We start from the raw sequence: 6000 nt of genomic DNA, 5'->3' as shown, positions 1-6000 counted from the left end.
AACTCTGCCAGTGAGACATGGATTTAGATCAAACTCTGCCAGTGAGACATGGATTTAGATCAAACTCTGCCAGTGAGACATGATTTACATCAAACTCTACCAGTGTGACATGGATTTAGATCAAACTCTGCCAGTGAGACATGGATTGAGATCAAACTCTGCCAGTGAGACATGATTTACATCAAACTCTGCCAGTGTGACATGGATTTAGATCAAACTCTGCCTGTGAGACAAGGATTGAGATCAAACTCTGCCAGTGAGACATGGATTTAGATCAAACTCTGCCAGTGAGACATGGATTTAGATCAAACTCTGCCAGTGAGACATGTATTCAGATCAAACTCTGCCAGTGAGACATGGATTTAGATCAAACTCTGCCAGTGTGATATGGAATTAGATCAAACTCTGCCAGTGAGACATGTATTCAGAACAAACTCTGCCAGTGAGACATGGATTTAGATCAAACTCTGCCAGTGAGACATGGATTTAGATCAAATTCTGCCAGTGAGACATGGACATTGAACAAACTCTGCCAGTGAGACATGGATTTAGGTCAAACTCTGCCAGTGAGACATGGATTTAGATCAAACTCTGCCAGTGAGACATGGATTTAGATCAAACTCTGCCAGTGAGACATGGATTTAGATCAAATTCTGCCAGTGAGACATGGACATTGAACAAACTCTGCCAGTGAGACATGGAATTAGATCAAACTCTGCCAGTGAGACATGGATTAAATGAAACTCTGCCAGTGAGACATGGATTTAGATCAAACTCTGCCAGTGAGACATGGATTTAGATCAAACTCTGCCAGTGAGACATGGATTTAGATCAAACTCTGCCAGTGAGACATGGATTTAGATCAAACTCTGCGAGTGAGACATGGATTTAGATCAAACTCTGCCAGTGAGACATGGAATTAGATCAAACTCTGCCAGTGAGACATGGAATTAGATCAAACCTTGCCAGTGAGACATGGGATTAGATCAAACTCTGCCAGTGAGACATGGACTTTGATCACTGTTTCTCTCAACTCCAGATTGACTGTTCAGTGCCGAACTAGTAGAACGGTACCAGGGCTCTGGGCTATCAGTTATGTAGAGAGACCAGGGAAGCCGGGGTCGCTCGCCTTCAGGCAGATAAGTTTCAGAGGAGATTTATAGCGGTGTTCAATATGGTGAAGGGTTTTGATGGAGTATATAAGGAGAAGCTTTTTCCCAGTGGCAGTAGGGTAGGTAATCAGAGGACCCAGATTTAAAGTAATTGGCAAAATAGCCAGAGCCGAGACGAGGAGACTGTTTTGTACGCATCGAATTTTTATGATCTCGAATGCACTGCCTGAAAGCGGATTCAGTAATAACTTTGAACGGAGAATTGGATCGATACTGGAAGGAGAGACAATTTGCAGGGCTATCCGGAAAGAGCAGGAGAGTGGGACTAATTTGAAAGCTCTTTCTAAGGATGGCCTCCTTCCGTGCTGTATCATTCTATGATTGTGCTTTGTATAAGTTATGACTTGAAACAATGGTAAGTATGGATATTGCTCTCCTGACCTGTCTCTTCTAGTTTCGTGTTCAAAGCTGCTATTTCTGCAATGAAAACATCAGAACAGTTGACACCCAATCTCTCACCCTTAACGTAGTGTGCTACAGATCTACGGGTTTCCTCCAGTTTAGTTACTTTCTTTATTATTCTAATCAAATAACCCGAATGCATGTTCCATCGCTTCGCATTAGATGGGCACACAGAGGGAGCAGTCACATATTTCAGAAATAGCGAAAAGAACATTCATCCAAGGCCTAACTCACAGTGGATGTCGGGAGAGTAAGACATAGGAGGGGAATTGGTTTATGCCAGTAGTGCAAAACTGGCTCATAGCATAGGAACATAGGAACATAGGAACATAGGAAGAGGATTCGGCCATTCAGCCCCGCGGGCCCGCTCCGCCATTTGATAACATCATGGCTGATCTGTGATCTAACTCCATATACCTGCCTTTGGCCCAGATCCCTTAATACCTTTGGTTGCCAAAGAGCTATCGATCTCAGATTTAAATTTAGCAATTGAGCTAGTATCAATTGCCTTTTGAGGAATAGTGTTCCAAACTTCTACAACCCTTTGTGTGTTGAAATGTTTTCTAATCTCGCTCCTGAAAGGCCTGGCTCTAATTTTTAGACTGTGCCCCTTACTCCTAGAATCCCCAACTAGCGGAAATAGTTTCTCTCCATCCACCCTATCTGTTCCCCTTAATATCTTATAAACTTCGATCAGATCTAACATTCTAAACTCGAGAGAATACAATCCCAATTTTGTAATCGCTCCTCGTAACTTAACCCTTGAAGTCCGGGTATCATTCCAGTTAACATACGCTGCACTCCCTCCAAGGCCAATATGTCCTTCTGAAGGTGCAGTGCCCAGGACTGCTCACAGTACCCCAGGTGTGGTCTATTCACATGTATAGTTACATTTTGAAAAGTAGGAAAAAGAACAATAAAGTACTGCTGTTTTTCTTATTATTACTTGAGGTTTTGTTGAGGAAGACAGAGAACTGAAGATGTCACCCAAAATGAAGCAGAATAAATCATCGGCAGCTTGGCGACGTGTAACCAGAGGCCAAAGAAAGTAGTCGGAGAAGAAACAGCGAAACATTTGACTATAACAATCCAAGAAGTGCTGGAACGACGCTGTCAGAGGTTTGTATAATTTAACATCTAACGCCCCCCATCAAAAGCTGAAGAAGCTCGGCTAAAAATAGGAAATTATCATGAAATTTGACAAACTTTTGGGTTCATAATACAGCATTAACTAAAAGGAACATTGATGGGAACGGGCGCTAATCGTGGCCCGGTTAACGTGGATACGCAAACAGACCGGATGTGCGTGAATAACTATGTACAATTTTTTTTAAGAAAAGGCAGGGAGGACAGAAACAGGAATTTCAGCAGCAGTGGATCATATGGTAAGTTACAAAGATTCGCTGTGCTGGGTTATATCTGTATCTATATGTATACCTAGATCTATATCTTTTTCTATTATATATCTATATCTGTATCTAATCAAAATCCATCAATCTATCTACCTATATCTATCTATCTATATATATCTCTATCTAGCTATTATCTATATCTGTATCTAATCTTTGTCTATCTATCTATCTCTCTGCATCTATCTACCTGTACCTATCCATCTATATCTATCTCTATATCTCTATCTATTTATTATCTGTATCCAATCTTTATCTATCTATCTATCAAAATTTCTACCTGTATCTTTCTATCTATATCTATTATCTATATCTGTAACTAATCTACATCTATCTATCTACCTGTATCTATCTATCTATATCTACCTCTATATCTCTATCTATCTATTATCTATATCAGTATCTAATCTATATCTTTCTATCTATCTATCTATCTATCTATCTATCTATCTATCTATCTATCTATCTATCTATCTCGAATCGGGCCAGGACCTACTCCGTTAATGGTCGGGCGTTGGGGAGAGTTATAGAACAAAGAGATCTAGGAGTACAGGTTCATAGCCCCTTGAAAGTGGAGTCACAGGTGGATAGGGTGGTGAAGAAGGCATTCAGCATGCTTGGTTTCATTGGTCAGAACATTGAATACAGGAGTTGGGATGTCTTGTTGAAGTTGTACAAGACATTAGTAAGGACACACTTGGAATACCGTGTACAGTTCTGGTCACTCTATTATAGAAATGATATTATTAAACTAGAAAGAGTGCAGAAAAGATTTACTCGGATGCTACCGGGACTTGATGGTTTGACTTATAGGGAGAGATTGGATAGACTGAGACTTTGTTCCCTGGAGATTTAGGGGTGATCTTATCGAAGTCTATAAAATAATGAGAGGCATAGATAAGGTAGATAGTCAAAATCTTTTCCCAAAGGTAGGGGAGTCTATAACGAGGGAGCATAGATTTAAGGTGAGAGGGGAGAGATACAAAAGGGTCCAGAGGGGCAATTTTTTCACTCAAAGGGTGGTGAGTGTCTGGAACGAGCTGCCAGAGGCAGTAGTAGAGGCGGGTACAATTTTGTCTTTTAAAAAGCATTTGGATAGTTACATGGGTAAGATGGGTATTGAGGGATATGAGCCAAGTGCAGGCAATTGGGACTAGCTCAGTGGTATAAACTGGGCGACATGGACATGTTGGGCCGAAGGGCCTGTTTCCATGTTGTAAACGTCTATGATTCTATTCTATGATCTATCTACCTATCTAGCTATCTATCCATGTATCTACCTGAATCTATCTATCTATATCTACCTCTATATCTCTATCTATCTATTATCTATATCTGTATCTAATCTATATCTATCTATCTATCTATCTATCTATCTATCTATCTATCTATCTATCTATCTATCTATATCTATCTGTATCTTTGAATATATCTATCTATCAATCTTTCCGTATCTATCTATGAATCTATCTGTCTATATTTCCATCTGTATCTATCTATCTCTATCTATCTATTGTCTATATCTTTATCTAATCTTTCTCCATCTATCGATCTATCAGTCTGTATCTATCCATCTACATCTCTTTCAATATCTCTATTTATCTATTATTTATGTCTGTCTTATCGCATATATGTCGGTGTTTGTTTATATTAAAATCTATTTATAGCTTCCACATCGATGCGATCAAAATATTTTACCTGAATTTTTTCCTCGATTCTCCTCATCTGCAATATGAAAGGAGACAAATAAACAATAGCCAAGATCGACTGTTCATCGAATAATTGCACATTTCAAAATACATTGAAGTTTAGCTCGATGGAGTCAAAGTACAGCAGACATTCAACACTCATAGCTTGTTCTACTGGCCCGTGCTGCTTTCCAATTCTGAAAATATACAGAGCATCAGTACAGCGAGAGCTGCAACTTTTCTCTCCTCCCAAGACTCTGTTGTCCGTATCCTAACTCGCGCCAAGTTCTCTTCACCCATCACTCCTGTGCTCGCTGACTTGCATTGGCTCCCAGTTCGGCAATGCCTCGATTTTAAATTTTCAAATTCCTCCATGGCCTCACCCCTCCCTATCTCTGTAACATCCTCCAACCCTGTAACCGTCCTAAATCTCTGCAGTCCTCCTAATCTGGCATCTTGCCCATCCCCGCTTTTCATCGCTCCACTTGCAGCCGTGCCTTAGAACATAAGAACATAAGAAATAGGAGCAGGAGGAGGCCAATCGGCCCCTCGAGCCTGCTCCGCCATTCGATAAGATCATGGCTGATCTGATCCTAACCTCAAATCTAAATTCATGTCCAAATTCCTGCCCGCTCCCCGTGACCCCTAATTCCCTTTACTTCTCGGAAACTGTCTATTTCTGTTTTAAATGTATTTAATGATGTAGCTCCCATAGCTTCCTGGGGCAGCAAATTCCACAGACCTACTACCCTCTGAGTGAAGAAGTTTCTCCTCATCTCAGTTTTGAAAGAGCACCCCCTTATTCTAAGATTATGCCCAGTAGTTCTGGATTGACCCATCCTTGGGAACATCCTTACCGCATCCACCCGATCAAGCCCCTTCACAATCTTATGTGTTTCAATAAGATCGCCTCTCATTCTTCCGAACTCCAATGAGTAGAGTCCCAATCTACTCAACCTCTCCTCGTATGTTCACCCCCTCATCCCCGGGATTAACCGAACGAACCTTCTTTGCACTTTTTCGAGAGCAAGTGTGCCTTCAACCATCTAGACCCTAAGTTGTGGAATTCCCTATCTAAATTTCTCCGCCGTTCTACCTCGCATTCCTCCTTCAAGACGCTCGAGTCAACTTACCTCTTTGGCCATGCTTTTGGTCACCTGTCCTAATGTAGTCTTATGTGGCTCGGTGTCACTTTTCTTTCTGATGACGCGCCTATGAAGCGCATTGGGGTGCTTTAGTAGAATCATAGGGTCATAGAATCATAGAATGATACAACAGAAAAGGAGGCCGTTCGGCCCATAGTGTCTGTGCCAGCTCTTTGAAAGAGCG

The sequence above is a fragment of the Heptranchias perlo genome, unplaced genomic scaffold (assembly GCF_035084215.1).
Source record: "Heptranchias perlo isolate sHepPer1 unplaced genomic scaffold, sHepPer1.hap1 HAP1_SCAFFOLD_55, whole genome shotgun sequence".
NCBI classification, from domain to species: domain Eukaryota; kingdom Metazoa; phylum Chordata; class Chondrichthyes; order Hexanchiformes; family Hexanchidae; genus Heptranchias; species Heptranchias perlo.
This window is presented reverse-complemented; position numbering follows the sequence as displayed.